General features: G+C 34.9%; 1 long non-coding RNA gene across 1 annotated transcript; it reads left to right on the forward strand.

The window, feature by feature from the left end:
* The first annotated feature begins 6,125 nt into the window (after positions 1-6,125).
* LOC143236029 (uncharacterized) lies at positions 6,126-14,587 on the forward strand. The gene is made up of 3 exons (XR_013019429.1): positions 6,126-6,294; positions 12,563-12,734; positions 14,185-14,587. It is a non-coding gene; the product is annotated as an uncharacterized LOC143236029 (long non-coding RNA).
* Positions 14,588-16,825: the final 2,238 nt, after the last annotated feature.

Raw genomic sequence — 16,825 nt, forward strand, 5'->3', positions numbered from 1 at the left:
TAAGTCTAATATAGGCCTACATTTATAGATCCTATTGGTAACCATGGCGACGTTGAGATTCGTTTTGTTTAATTTTCGTCTTCATTTGTGAAGCTTTCAAACTCATTAATTTGAAATGGACAAAAATAATGTTTAAAATTTAAAAAATCGGAGCAATTCAACTATAATATGAACCTGATACCGGTGTATATGAAAGCGTAAGTTTGTAAAAAACATATACAATAAACATATGAAAGTTTACTTCATGATAATAAAAACTAGAATAATACAAAAATAACTTAAAATCTTTTACAAAAGCGAAAACTACGAAAAGATGTAACGGCGGAAAGATCATTGTACAAAATAAAAAACAAACAAACACCAATATGTTAAAATAAATCTTTTAATGTGACCCTTCTAATTTTAAAACAATTCTTTCATTTTTTATAAATACTTCAGCACTTTCTTTACATTTAACATTGGTTATATAATGTTAGATGCAATTTGACATAAAACATTGTATAACGATTAAGAAATACAGAATTGGGTGAAAAATCAGAAATACAGCGACAAAAAAAAAAAAGATATTGGAGGATTGGACTTTGCCTAGGCAAGTAACATTTATTTTTCCTGACCTGTTTATGATGACAAAGAAAGTTCACAAATTTTATTATATTGTCTCAGTCCTTAATTAATAATAATAACCAAACAAATGGTTATCGAAGTTGTTTGTCTTTTGGGTTTTTTTAATTACCAATTTTTGCTCACCATTAAGATAATGGCAAGACAAGTCACTGAGTCAAATTTAGTCATTATGACAATCGGCCTGGCATGGCCAAGCGTGTTAAGGCGTTCGACTCGTAATCCGAGGGTCGCGGGTTCGAATCCCGGTCGCATCAAACATGCTCGCCTTTTCAGCCGTGGGGGCGTTATAACGTGACGGTCAATCCCACTATTCGTTGGTAAAAGAGTAGCCAAGAGTTGGCGGTGGGTGGTGATGACTAGCTGCCTTCCCTCTAGTCTTACACTGCTAAATTAGGGACAGCTAGCGCAGATAGCCCTCGAATAGCTTTGCGCGAAATTCAAAACAAACAAACAAACAATTATAATTACTTCAGAAGGTAAGATCAATATAAATATTGAAACAGTTGGCTACCATTTCTCTATAAACTTACTTTCATATGTGTAGAAAGTCAGTTGTGCTACTGCTTCTTTATGTTTGATGATTGAGAAATACTATAATTTGGAACGTTCCAGTAATATTTCGCCAACTTAAATGAAGTGTTATGGGAGTTAAGACTATGTCTGTACAGACTTTAAATGCAGTCTAAATTATTACTATAATTTATAAATTTAACGTTACGGCTAAATATCAAACTCAAGTATCGAAGACAATATTTCATCACATCACAGTTTCTGTTTGGCCTACTTCCAGTTTTATAGAATAACAGCTTTCACTCAAAATTTCAACTTTCGTTTATTTTGTTGTTTTTTTGAGCCACGCGACTTTGTATTTATTTATCGTAAAGCTATCTGCTGTCGTCCGTAATTTTAAACTAATAACTAAAGGGAAGGCAGTGAATCAACGCTGACCTATTATTTACTCTGAGGAATCGAGTTTCACTGGTAATAAAGAACGCTGTACAGCGAAGAATGCAGGAAATATATACTGAGACTGCACCACACCCGCTATCACCTTCAAAATAAAGAACTCTGCAACAATAACAACTCACTACGAGACGCAGATTGATTCAAAATATTTTTCAAAGCATTTTAGTTAAATTATTGATAACTTTCAAATTGTACCTTTATTTATTTTAATTAATTAAATTCATATTTCATTTTTTAAAATCATTTAATTGGAAACAGACTACAGTAAAAGCTTTATTATCCAGCATTTGCCAAACTCGAACGATGTGGAACAGATGAAAATTCTGGTTTCGAAAGTGTTTTACAAGAAACATTTAACACCTCGTTAATATCCTAAAACACGTGTGTAATATTAAATATTATGGTGCCAGAGCCCTGCCAAATGCAGGGCGAATTAAGACTGGGACTGATGGAGCTACAACTCTAGGCTCATCAGCCTCGTAAAACAGAAAAAATGGCAAGTATTAGAAAATATAGGCGTTTCCACATCAATATACTTTTTATATGAAGCATATTGAGGCATATTGTTTGTTTGTTCGTTCTTGAATTTCGCACAAAGCTACACGAGGGCTATCTGCGCTAGCCGACCCTAATTTAGTAGTGTAAGACTAGAGGGAAGGCAGCTAATCATCACCACCCACCGCCAACTCTTGGCTACTCTTTTACCAACGAATAGTGGGATTGACCGTCACGTTATAACGCCCCCACGGCTGAAAAGGCGAGCATGTTTGATGCGACCGGGATTCGAACCCGCGACCCTCGAACGCCTTAACCCACCTGGCCATGCCGGGCCTGAAGCATATACATTAGTTGAACTTATCCCTTAAATAGAGCATAATTGAGAAACTAGACTGACATCTGATCCTTTCCAAGGCCCATAACCATGTATATAATTCTTATACTAAATTTTACTGTGTAACATGACGCATCTACCTGCTAGAAGTAAATGATTTGTTGTTATACTTGTAATATTAACCCTTTTGCTATAAATCGGTCAAAATATTTACATTTCAGTGAACACAGGGCCTAATTATATTTCTATTTTTTGTCGCATGCACTTATTTCAGCCATTGTGCTTCTACGTCACTGCAGTAATTTACATGAACAGCGTTTGTAATCAAATACACTACCACAAATTCTTTTTTTAATGAAGAAAAAGACACACTTATACATGACCACTCTTATTTTAATAACAACATTTGTTGTGCTGGAAGTGTCTTTCAATCTGGTAAGTATATTCTACAATGCAATTATTATTCCATTAGGCATGCTCTAATGTTTTCAGCTTATCAAACGATAGTTATTCAGTTGAAAACCACACGTGTCTTTAACATATATCGTGACATCAAAACTCTGTTAATTGCCGTTTTTTTCAAACTTCCGGCTTACACAGCGGTATGTCTCTGCAGTTACACGCTAGAAACTGAGTTTCAATACCCATACGGGGCATAGCACAGATGATTCATTGTGTAGCTTTGTGTTTAGTAAAGGAGCTTTCCGAATATGTAGAATTGTAGATGCTGGATAACAAAGCTTTTACTATATTATTTCATTCATATTTTTAAAATAATATACTATCTATTTTCACCTTTGGTTTTAAAAATAACATTTACAACCAGATGTATTGTTTTTAATAAAATATTTTTGTTTGCAATATTTTAGAATCTCTATTCAGAAGGAAACTGTTAGATGATTGTGTATTTTATTTCAAAAACTGTTTGGAATTTCGCTATTGTACCCTAAAAACAACTTTGTAAAATTAACTTTGTCCTTAAGAGGTTATAATGGTAAGATAACTAGAACACTAGACGTCAATTTATAAAGTTCCCAGGTAGGACAGCGGTAAATTTAAGAACTGACAATGTTAAAATCCAAGATTCGATTCTACGCGGTGGACACCACAGATAGCCCAATGTGGCTTCGCTTTAACACGAACATTTCATAAACTATACCAAAACAAGTACCGTAAAATCATCAGAAATTTATAAAGAGCATCATAAACATTAGTATATTTCCAAATTTTTTCTTACGTAGTAAAAACGAAAGGTATATTTTTTATTCTTAATTAAACCTTCGGAAGTATTGAATAGAAATAATAATATTTATGTTAATTGTTTGATATCTATGTAACAATACTGGTATAAGCAATTTATTTTAAATATTTCTTAACAGACGCTTGAAAAACTGAAATTGGTACCATCATCCTACGCTATAATTGGTTCTTTGGACTCTCTGATTAACCAAGATGAATTGAATTGGAATCAAAACGACTTAAAAGGAATTAAGAAAGATGACAAAGAGGTCAGTATAAATGTACCTGTTTTTATATTTATTTATACTTTCAACCAAATAACATACCGAGCATTCTAATGAACTCATAATGCTGGGTTTAAACATTAAGTTAAGTAATTGTCAACATAATAAGAGATTTATTTTTGTCAAACACACAGTTTAGTTGTGAAAGTTACCTGTTAATAAGTCTGCGCCTTTTCCATTGTCTGTAGTTAGTTTCCAATTAATTCTTATATTTCACAGGTAAGTGCAGTTTTAACACAATCTATAGTCTCTCTCCAACTGGTAAGTCCCATTGTAGCATGTTTCTCAGATAAGGTGACGCCGTCCCTATTTCCAAACTAGTTTGTTTGCTTTTTGAATTTCGCGCAAAGCTACACGAGGACTACTGCGCTTGTCGTTTTTAATTTAGCAGTATAATACTAGAGGGAAAGGCAGCTAGTCAGCACCACCCACAGCCAACTCTTGAACTACTCTTTTACTAACGAATAGTGGGATTGGCCGTCACATTATAAATCCCCCATGGCTGAAAGAGTGAGCATGTTTGGTGTAACGGGGATTCGAACCTGCAACCCTCAAATTACGGGTCGAGCGCATTAACCACCTAACCATGCCGGACCTATTTTTAAACTACCAATAACAGGAAGACAACTGGCCAACAGCAACAACTTCTGCTCCATACTGTAGTTAAATGTTAAAAACAACATGCTTCTTAATTTCTTGTGCAGACACTGCTTAACTTATAGTACCGTTTCAGTTAATTGTATTTTATTTATTATTATAATGAAAATAGCGTGTATGCCAGTATCTGTGTAGCCATAATCCCTGCGCTATATATTGAATGACACCATAAACAAAAATCCATACAAATGCATACATTGTTGTTTTGAATTAAGCACAAAATACATAATTGGCTATCTGTGCTCTGCCCCTCACGGGTATCGAAATCCGGTTTTTAGCGTTGTAAGACCGCAGACATACCGCTGAGCCACTAGGGAGCACGATTCATACACTTAGACAAATAGCGATGTTATGAGCAACAACCATTTGGTTTTCACAGGACACAATTTAAAATAAACGTACTAAACAAGACCTGGCATAGCCAGGTGATTTATTGATACAAAATATTTTTACATTAAATTTTTTATTCAAATAGTTGTTATTTTTTTAGATAGTAAATGTAAAATAATGGATAATGTTTCATAAGACGTGTCATATCTATACTTCATTACTTAAAGCTCTACCCAAACTGTGGATTCGAGGACCATTATACAAAGTGTGTTGTTTGTCAGTCTGTCAGAAGACACTAAATGACGTAACATAAGGGACGCTTAATGTTGCAATTTATACTGGCCCGAAGTCAATAAAACGTGCTCATGCCATAAATCACGAGAAGAATTATTCACCCTGTATGGTACAACACAACATGGCATATGAACTTTAAAAGAGAGAAAGAATAAATATTTATTACTCTTAATTTGGGTTTTTATTCACTCATGAAACAACACAAAAACCCGCGGAAGAACATCTAGCTTTTATTCAGCATTCAGTGGTAATAAATTAGATGCCACGAGACATTATTTTACAATCGTGAAATACTAAGAATACTTATGAAAATCAGCCGTGATGAAACAATAATTTACTGCAGAGATCACCTTAGCCTTTTGTGAAACACGTCTTTAACAATAAGTGTTATTACATCTTTTCATTTATAACCACGAAGTAGATTGTTTCATATCTGTATTGTTCTTTCAGTTTAACCAAAAATACCGGTACCAAGTTTCGAACATGAAAAACGGATTAATGAAAGAAATTGATCTGACTATAAGAGGGTGTCGTCACTATTCTGTAGAAGTCGACATCGAGAAAACGTTCACATTGGACACGACCCTACAAGGTAAATAGGCATACACAAAAACAAAAAAGTGTGTGCTGTCACCTAACTTTATTTTTCTTCAAGTAAACAACTTACTTACGTAAAATAATCATAATATAAAATATTTTATTTTTTTAACTTTAGTCAGAGAAATGATATTAACGATATACTCCTAAAAACGTTATGTAAACAGATATCCCGCATGTGTCAACTTCAAGTAAAACTTAAACCTTCCAGTTTGTATTTACTATTGATATTTTATGTATTTCTAATTAGAGCTATTATACCTTTAACCGTCTAATATCTGTCTAAATAATGTAGCCCTACAAGGCGTCCATCAAGTGTATATCATCACAGATGTGGTCTATGCATACAACATAGATTTGAAGATCAGATTTGGTTCTCTAGCCGATCAGTTTAGACAGGAATCAAAAACTCCAATTGGCTTTGCCTATCGAAAGTTTGCTGTTCGCCCGGACGGATCCTTATCGTCTCAAGTGAGAATAAAAGTTGTTATGTCACTATATTCTGTTTATGTTGTCTACTTCCATATACCGAGTAAGGCCTAGTATCAACGAACTGCGGATTCGAGGGCTTACGGTTCGTGATCTACATTTTGAGGCTGTATGTGCTCTATGATAGTGTCTGTAAGAGCTCGTTAATCGTTCATGCAACAGTTGACGGTGGGTGCTGTAAATTAACTGCATTCCGTATCAGCTCAGAATTGAGAGTCTTAGAACGAAATATAATTTTTGTATTTCATTTGAAACATACTTTTAATGCGAGTATGTAATGAGCTTTAACACTTACCAGTTAAAAGAGCTAAGAAAATGTAGGTTAACACAGAATAAAGCAGTGAAATATTAGTCAAAACTTTATAAATGAATAAGATATTGTACTCAATGTTAGCTAACGCTAAAATATGTATTTTTAACCCGAGCCAATTTACAGTCGTGGAACGTCTATGTTTCTCATTTCACTTAAGGTTTACTGACATGTGAACACTAATAGTATCTTGAGGTAAGATATGTACTGGATGTTTCATATTATGTTAATAATTAAATACGATTGTCCTTATACACTGCTTTTTAGGTTGATAAATGCTTATGTAAACACACACACAATCACTAAAATATGGTGATTTTAAACTTATTTTGGTTAATTGTTTTTTAAATTTTGTTGTTTTAGAACAAAACAGCTCAACGTGCCTCCTACTTTTTTAGCTAAGATTTAACGTCTTTAACTATACCTGTTTTAAGAGCGTGTAAGGTATGGTTTCGATAATTGACAGTTAACCAACTTCCTTGCAGAAAAACAAACAAAAAATAGCTAACGATATTCAGAAAATAGAATGCTATCGTTCCTATTGGGTAAGCGAATGTAGGTCAGGCGTTGTTACTCGTAGAGCTTGACTCTTATTAGTTACAGATATTGGATGTGAGGTACATCCCTGTACAGACCTGATTTTAACAGTCTACAGTGGTTAAAGTAGAGAAAACAAATTCGGTGAAGGATAATATCTTTTTAGAGTTTTATCTTGTTATTTTTAAACTTTAGATTCTTTGTTTTGATCTGGGGAAACTTGTACGTGCGATATTTAGCAGTTTTATTGTTGAACTTTGGATTTGTATATCAGTGAATTCAACATTACTTTCACTTCAATTTAAGAGCAAGCTTAACGTGAGTTTAGCTTTTAGTAAATGGTTTGGTTTGAATTTTGCGCAAAGCTACACGAGGGCTATCTGTGCTAGCCGTCCCTAATTTAGCAGTGTAAGATTAGAGGGAAAACAGGTAGTCATCACCACCCACTGCCATCTCTTGGGCTACTCTTTTAGCAACGAATAGTGGGATTTACCATAACTTATAACGCCCACACTGCTAAAAGGGCGAGCATATTTGGTGCGACGAGGATTCGAACCCTTGCCCTCAGATTACGAGTCGAGTGCCTTTACCACCTGGCCATGCCAGTTCTCAGGTTTTAGTTTAATTTACAGAGGGAAGACACACTTCACACAAGCTTCGTTGTACTGAATTGTTTATCGTGTGTGACTAAACATATATCCCTCGATGCCAAGTGTTTCTTTTATAATAGCTTGTATATAGATTGGAAAGATCGATACAATATCGTCTGATATTTTCCGAACATCTAATTAGAGGGCCCGTCTGTACTTTGCAGAACACCCATATTGCACGGAAAATGCAACATTGTTAAGCTACCATTTTAACCCCCTTTATTATTTTTTTTACAAATACTAGGATGCGGTTCGATGCATTAATTTACGTGGAATCGAAGTAAACTACACAGGAAGCACTACTCGTATGACAGCACGCATTCTTTAATAAGGTTCTTGTAATATTTGGGTGTTTTGTTGTGATCGTTATTTGTTGAAATATTTGAAGATTATTTTCACTAGCCGTCTCTAATTTTGAAGTGATAGATTACAGGAAAAGGTGGGATGCTATTAATTGAATTTGACCGTCAATCTTAAAACGCACCTACGGCCCTACAATACGAACTGCTAGTTTCTTTGGTGGTAATGAGAACTCGGATTCACATTAAACGCACTGACCAGTGGCCCGCGCTTTGCCCTAGCTGTTTTGATTATAAAAAAATTGATATTTAACAGAAAGCGTGGCTGTTGTCTTTCGTTTATACAACGGTCTTTTTTATCGTAGATACGTAAAATTATTTAAAATTTCATTTTCTACGTTGATTTATCATTGGAAGTTTATTAATACGACTTGTTCGTCGTTAAGTACAAAGCTAGACAATAGTTTGGTTTGGTTTGAATTTCGCTCAAAGCTACATGAGGGCTATCTATTTTAGCAGTGATGGACTAAAGAAAAGGCAGTTAGCCAACACCACCCACTGTCAACTCTTAGACTACTCCTTTGCCAATTAATATTGTGAATGGCTGTCACATTATAACGCTCCTACAGCTGAAAGGGTGAGCATATTGGGTGACGACAATTTCAGTCCTCAACTGAGATTTCGAGTCGAGCGCCTTAACCACCTAATAGTGTTAATTTTTTTTTAATTTCGTGCAAGGCTACACGAGGGCTATCTGCGCTAGCCGTCCCTAATTTAGCAGTGTCAGACTAGAGGGAAGACAGCTAGTCATCACCAGCCACTTCCAACTCTTGGGATACTCTTTTACCAACAAATAGTGGTATTGACTGTCACATTATAACGCCCCCACGGCTGAAGGGGCGAGCATGTTCGATGTAACAGAGATTCGAACCCGCGACCCTCAGATTGCCAGTTTAGCGCCCTAACCACCTGGCAGTGTTAAGCTACTAACTCATTGAATTTGAGTAGTTTAGGTGTAATCATTCTTGTTGCCTTTGACAAATGACACCTGAATCTATTACTGTGACAATTACTGTGTGAATGGCCTCGAAAATCATATATGATATCCCATAAGCAGGGCCCCTGAGTGGCACAGTGATATGTCTGCGGATTATCAACACTAGAATTGAGGTTTTGATACCCGTGGTTGGCAGAACACACGCAGCCCGTTGTGTAGCTTTTTGCTTAATTACAAATAAACAAACCATAAATAGATGCTGTACCTATCAACTCGCTGAAAGATGTGGTTAAAATGCATAATAAGACAATTAACGAAAGCAAAAAATGCAAGCTGACAAGAAGAGAGAAATCTGAAGTTTTATTTCATCATAATAAAATATAGGTGAAGGTAATATATTCATATTAGCAATATACTGTTATTGTAAATTTTGCTATAACAAATTGTTTCAAATCAAACACAAGAAACAATAGTCTAAAGCAATCAAACGATTTAATCTTAAAAACCATGCAAAACTCAGCTTACACTATGTGATTCACACAATTCTTCACTGTCATTGGATCCTTTTAACATAGAACTAGGTATAGCCTAGGTAGGGCACTCAACTCGCAATCTGTGAATTGTCGAATCGTAACTTGCCTTCAAATCTGTTGGCCCTTTTAGTCGAAGGGGAGTTGTAATGTGAGGTCGTAGTTGATGTTGTTGATTAGCTGGCCTCTTATCTAACTACCAAAATTTAGGGACAGGTAGCTCAGAGAGCTCTCGAATAGTTTTGTCAGAAATTCAACAAACCGTGGAACGTAACTTTTATTATTTAAGAGCAAACCTTACTAAACTTCTCCCCCCTCCAACTCAGAAATAAAACAAAGTAATAAAACTGGAAGTTTAATTTTGAATGACACACATGGAGAGAATAGCAAGTGGTTAGTATGGATAATAAGAATGAAAATGAACTCTTATCTATAACATGAATCATTTGATCGTTACATTTTACAAACCTCGAGCTATTCGATCTACTCTAATAACTCATCTGACTTAGATTCGTTAATTTTTGTCATAGAATGACATTAATAAATTCTCCAACACAGCCATTTTCACTTTTTTGCTTTGACGTTTTCCAAAACATTTGATACTCTTACTGAGGATCCCCAACATAATTATTTAATGAAAAAACTGAAATGATAGTCACTTTGGATTATCAACTTTCATTGCTACTTTCATATTGTCAAGAAAGTTTTAAAAATAATATTTTGAATATGTTCACCCCACCACACCCCTGCTAGCAGTGGCTTAGTGCTATATTTTGTAGTGCCGGGCCCTATCAAATTTGTTAGACATATGAAGTCACCATCAGCGTAAATATATCATATTCAAAACTTTATTTTTGTGACTTAATTTTAGGTCCAGCATGGCCAGGTGGTTCAGGCGCTCACTCGTAATCTGAGGATCACGGATTCTAATCCCCCTCACACCAAACATGCTCCCCTTTTCAGCCGTGGGGGGCGTTATAATGTGACGGTCAAAACCCCTATTCGTTGGTAAAAGAGTAGCCCAAGAGTTGGCGGTGGGTGGTGATGTCTAGCTGCCTTCCTTCTAGTCTTACACTGCAAAATTATGGTCGGCTAGCGCAGATAGCCCTCGTGTAGCTTTTGTGAAATTCAAAAGCAAACAAACAAACAGACTCGATTTTAAATAAAGAAAACATACAGAGCACTGACTATTTGAGATTATTTAAGTTAGTAATACCTTGGAAATGCATATAATACCGACAGAAAACATGCAACAGAACTTCCTTAAAATTAAGTAGCAAGGAAAAATTAACAGCAAGGGTTTCATTATGACACTTTCTTACCCTCATCTTCAGTTTTAGCAACAGTATCCTGCCAGCAGCATTATATTACTGTGGACAATGTCTGACCTGTCAACAAGAATAACTAAGAACCACAAACCTTCGTGTACGTTTTAAATACACAGTGTAATTGTAAGAATGTATCTGTCACATGATGTTTGACATACCAAAATTCACACCTTAGAGCTGTAACAAGTGCTCTTGAGTCTGACATTCTGAGAGTTTTACTATGAAAGACAATTTCGTATGTAAACTGAATAGCTTATTTTTACCCTATTTTTTATTCTTTGAAGGGTAGGGACCTAGTTTGAATCTTAGGTGGCGTAGTGGTGCTTAGGTGAGCTTTGACATCACTATTGTCTTACGCCTAGAAACCATTTAAGGACCGTTGTGTGGAAACCACTTTCTTAATAAGGTGTTACTGTACCATAACACTGATGATTGGACATCAAGAACTGCCAATTATAGAAAAATAGTAACACTTGACTTTTCTTGTGGATTAAGATAAGTAATTATGTTTTCCCTTAGTAAACTTTATATTGCCTAAATTTCCAATCCAGAATTACCAAGAAATATTTTCAGTTGGTTTTATACTATGTTATTGCTCTTCTCACCTTTATCTTACACAACGAGTGCACACAAACAATGTAAAGAAAGAAAGACTTCCTCTTTATCCAATTAAAATAAAGTTAATTGAAGTTGTTTTGGAAACGAGGCTATGACACACATGTATGCGCTATTTGTTTTAGAGTAAAGCCGCATTGGGCTATCTGTTGTTTACACAGTTAGGAATCAACCCCCAGATTCATAAACTTAGTGATGAGTTATGGGGGGCACATATATGCTGACATCCATCTGAGCTTGTCTTCTTTACATCTTCGAATCACATATAAATGTGTGTTAATTATAACTAAAGTGTATTTCATAATTATAACTGTACGCTCCACAAAATTGCTTGTGTGTGATCGTTCTTTTCAGAAATAAGCAAAATAATTGTCTTTCTTGACCAGAAAAACAAATACGGATATAGAAGTTACACTGAAAATAGGAATGAAAGATATAACAGAATAAATAGGTTATTTCACAAACTGTTGAAGGAAACAGTTACAATGAAAACCATGTACTACACATAGGAATAACTCGAGTATCAAACGTGGGTCAGCCTGTGACATAACGTAATGTGATACTACGGTATAGCAATAATTCGAAGTTTTTAGGCGGTTGCTAGGTGTGGAGATTCGAGAATTACTTAAACAACGTTTATTTATTTTTCTTTCTTCGTTTTCGTTACATTTTGGCGAGATTTATGAACACAGAGAGCAGTTTAATATATCTGATTATAAGATAAATCTATCGGATCGGTTTCAATATATTTTGCTTTTACAATTTATTTTATGTTCACTTTACTAACTAATAACAGAAAATACAAGTATTTTTTTCTTAATACCACATCTTTAGAAACTTTTTACATGAATATTATTTTAAAATCTACAAATAAAAACTGAGATAAAGATTATTTGTTCACTTGAAAAGTGTATGTAGGTGTCGTTAATAAAATGTTTGCTATGTATTATCAACGTCTTTATAATTATCTTTTATTATACGTAGGTTTCAACACGTATTAAAACGAACTCTAAATCGAGTCAGTGGAAAAGACCATCTGCTCATCGAAACCCGCGAGATGCCCTTCCCCCAACCCCGTTTAATGAAACACCAAGCCCAAGCCTTAAGCCCGTTAAACGCAATCCTAAAGACGACTTACCATTGATACCTGCTTCAGGTAATTATTGTTTTCTCTTCTTGAACTAAGGTAAACGTAAGAATAAAACAAAGCCGTAGTCTTTATATTAGTGTGCGTGTGTGTTTTCTTATAATAAAGCCACATTGGGCTATCTGCTGAGTCCACCGAGAGGAATCGAATCCCTGATTTTAGCGTTGTAAATCAGTTATATTAGTATTTGTTTGTTTGTTTTTAATTTCGCGCAAAGCTACTCGAGGGCTATCTGCGCTAGCCATTCCTAATTTAGCAGTGTAAGACTAGAGGGAAGGCAGCTAGTCATCACCACCCACCGCCAACTCTTGGGCTACTCTTTTACCAACGAATAGTGGGATTGACCGTCACATTATAACGCCCCCACGGCTGAAAGGGCGATCATGTTTGGTGCGACCGGTATTTGAACGCCTTAACACACTTGGCCATGCTGGGCCGTTATATTAGTGTTGCGTAAGTTTGAAATAGCTATAAACTATTGAAAATGAATACAACCTGAAATTTTCTATTTGTTATTGCTTATAGAAATTATTCGAAATCACCGAAAACTTCCAGGAATAACTTGCAAGATTTGTTATCTTTATGTGTTCTACAGAAAACTTACACCAAATTTTCCATTAAGTTTGTTTTTTTTCTTTTTTAATTTCGTGCAAAGCTACACGAGTTCTATCTGCGCTAGCCGTCCCTAATTTAGCGTCTGGCCATGCCGGGTTTCCATTATGTTTCCATGAGAAAAGAAATGACCGAATCGTCTTTTAATTAATATGTGTCACTTTACAGACTGGGATGTCTTTGGTGTAGTATTTTTACTTTCAGTCAACAGCCTGTAATGTAAAAGAATAACATGCTAAATCTCCCAGCATTGTTTTTCTTTTATTAACATTATTTAGTAACTTTTCGATTTTTAAATTCACGTCCGACACTCAGTTACACAACCCCTTTCAAACATGTGGTCAGCTTCCGGTCAGTTACCTCTTTTATTGTGAACCTGAAGATGACCGAAGAAGGTCGAAACGTTGTTCGCTCTTCTATGTAAAATATTTTCTCAACCCAAACGAGCCGTTTTTGCATATAAATTCACGTGTCTGGAACTTACTACGTGTGTCATCGACAGCACATTGGTCAATTTCATCAGTGACGTTACGTATAGAACTTACACTTTGCTGCTTTAAGATAGTGGACTGTCTGTGCTGTTCCAATCACAGGTATCGTAATCCGGTTTCTGGCGTTGTAAGTGAAACGTTTCTAAAACTACCTTCCGATTTTCTGTTGTAAGTTTAGAAACCCTACATTTTTATCGTCCTGTTATTAATTCGTTTTAACTGCTTTTCAACATTTGTTATTATTAAAAAGTTTTGATGAGTTTGAGCTTTTTTTTTTTTCTGTAATCTAAATGCTAAATTAACATGCTATGTTCTACGTGTGCTACAGTTATTAATATTTTATTATTGTTAATTAGGAAGCCGACCAACCAGACCACCGCCACCTTTACCAAGTGATGATGAGTAACTTCATGTGGATCCGAATATTTTTTCCAAAATATGAAAATAAAATTTCACCCTTAAAATTATATTTTATTTTTAAAACATCTATATTTTTTAATTGTCAACGCCTACAAGCTATAAATTGTTAACTTATTTTTGTTTAAGTAATGTATTTGTTTATGAAAATTTGTTGAACTTATGATTTTTAGGTATGATATTTGTGGGAAATGTTATTTTAGATCATAAAATGTTATTATTAAAAATTACCGAAAATGTATGCATACTAAAAGGCATGAAATATGTAAGTTTAAAGTTCTTAGTTCTATAAAGGAAATATTTTTTTTTAATTTTCCATTTCAACTAGTATGAGACTCAAATTATTTATTATAATATAGATATTGTTAAGGCGTTCGACTCGTAATCCGAGTGTCGCGGGTTCGAATCCCAGTCGCAACAAACATGATCGCCCTTTCAGCCGTGGGGGCATTATAATGTGACGGTCAATCCCACTATTTGTTGGTAAAAGAGTAGCCCAAGAGTTGGCGGGGAGTGATGATGACTAGCTGCCTTCCCTCTAGTCTTACACTCCAAAATTAGGGACAGCTAGCGCAGATAGTCCTCGAGTAGCTTTGCGCGAAATTCAAAAAACAAAAAAAAATCAAACAGCTATTGTTAAAGCAAGGTATACTTTTATAGCCTTTAATCTTATTTGTTCATGGAGACATAGAGTAGAAAGTCAGACTCACTTGTCACGACACCTGTTGTGGCGCTAGTGTTGTTGTTTTTTCTCATTGTAGATTATTATGTATTTCATCCTCAGCTTGAGAGTTTCTTTCGCTGTTTTCAGATCAAGAAGTTTTGAGAATTTATTATAAGGCTTATATGTTATACTTAAAGAGCCAGTTAAATTATCATAGTTACAGAACATTGTTAGCTTTGTGTGTATGAATATTCTGGTTCCTTAGGTGTATTATTTGAGCAAATAAAAATGATTTAGTGTACTAGTACCATTAGTATAAAAAGAAAGCTTAAGTTAGAATAGGTAAAATAATGTTTGTGTTTTTGAAATTTCGCGCAAAGCTATACGAAAGCTATCTGCGTTAGCTGTCCTTAATTTAGCAGTGTAAGACTAGAGGTAAGTTAGTCATCATTACCCACCGCCAACTCTTGCGCTACTCTTTTACCAACTAATAGTGGGATTCATCGTTTAATTATAGTGCCCTCACGACTGAAAGGGCGAGCATGTTTGGTGTGATAGGGACTTGAACCTACAACTCTCAGATTACGAGTCGAACGCCCTAACCACCTGGCCATGCTTAACCGTGAGATAATGAACCACAATAACTTTTCATGGAATATGCTGCGAGAAGCTTGTGCGTTACGCCATTCAACGCAATAACGTGAACTAAGTGTTTGTCGAGTGATTTGCAACTTATTTGGCCAATTTCTTACTTAGAATCTTAGTCAAACACAGTTCAAAGGGTAACAAAACAGTGAGATGAATTATGAACGAATGTAAATTGTTGCGAGCTTTAAGCTATTTAGTATAAACAAATGTAGTTTCATTTTACAACCTTGCAGTTATTCCAGAATGAACAAGGTAATTTAGATTTATATTGTACTTTTTATGGCAATTACAAATTCGGTCAAATCGACTGAGTTCGTGTTGAGTTAGGGTGAGTTAGGGTAAAGAAAATAATAACCACAAAAAGTAAAGTTTTACATTAAAGGTTTGATATTTATTAAGGGGATTTTAGTCGTTACGTAAAATAAATTAGAAAGTTTCTAGATGAAAAGCATATTTAATATTAAAACTTTGCACTCAGAGTAGTCAACACTGACTACATATATTCGCGTTCCACATTTCATGAAGAAATGTCACACCCACTGACCGTATATGGAAAGTGCTAATTGCATATAACTGTGGTATGTGCTGTAGAATTCTCTTTGGCTTTTCAAAATAAACTTCATTTTCACTTTGGTTGTTCTGATAAGATTTTAGCTTGAGCAAGGCAGCACTGCATGAAACATGTTAACGGTCAAACAATTATTTGGTTTGAATATTGTAACATCAGTTTGGGGAGACAACACGTTGAACTTCTCAGAAAGGTCGTGGAGAAGTTCAATAGTGAAACACTTGTGGTATAAGAAAAACTGAAGAGTTTGGAAAGGATAGTCTAATAGACTACACAGAAAATTAAACACAGTTAAAATCCGGTAAACAAGGAAATTAACATTTACAGCTACATTAAATAAGCCCTTTAACGAAGAAGCTTTAGAACTCAGGAAAGTAACCCATTATTATAATTTTATGTAAAAACATCATGCTCGAAATCATGTTAAAACATATATGTAATTAAGGTCATCTCAAGGTAGGTTTGAAGAACTCAAAGAACCCATTGCATAATTATAGGGGGAACAAATTTTAAATATTTTGTAAAAAATACTAATAGGCAAGGACAAAAATAATGTTTATGGCGAAATTTATGTATAGAACTAAAATAATATCACATAAAATACTGGAAAATTCAGTCCAGATAAATTCTTATTTTACATGCGCGAAAACCAAATTAAAGAATTACTTGATAGATTGTTTTGGCAAAGTTTTCATGATGA

The sequence above is a fragment of the Tachypleus tridentatus genome, chromosome 2 (genome assembly GCF_004210375.1).
Source record: "Tachypleus tridentatus isolate NWPU-2018 chromosome 2, ASM421037v1, whole genome shotgun sequence".
Taxonomy (NCBI): Eukaryota; Metazoa; Arthropoda; class Merostomata; order Xiphosura; family Limulidae; genus Tachypleus; species Tachypleus tridentatus.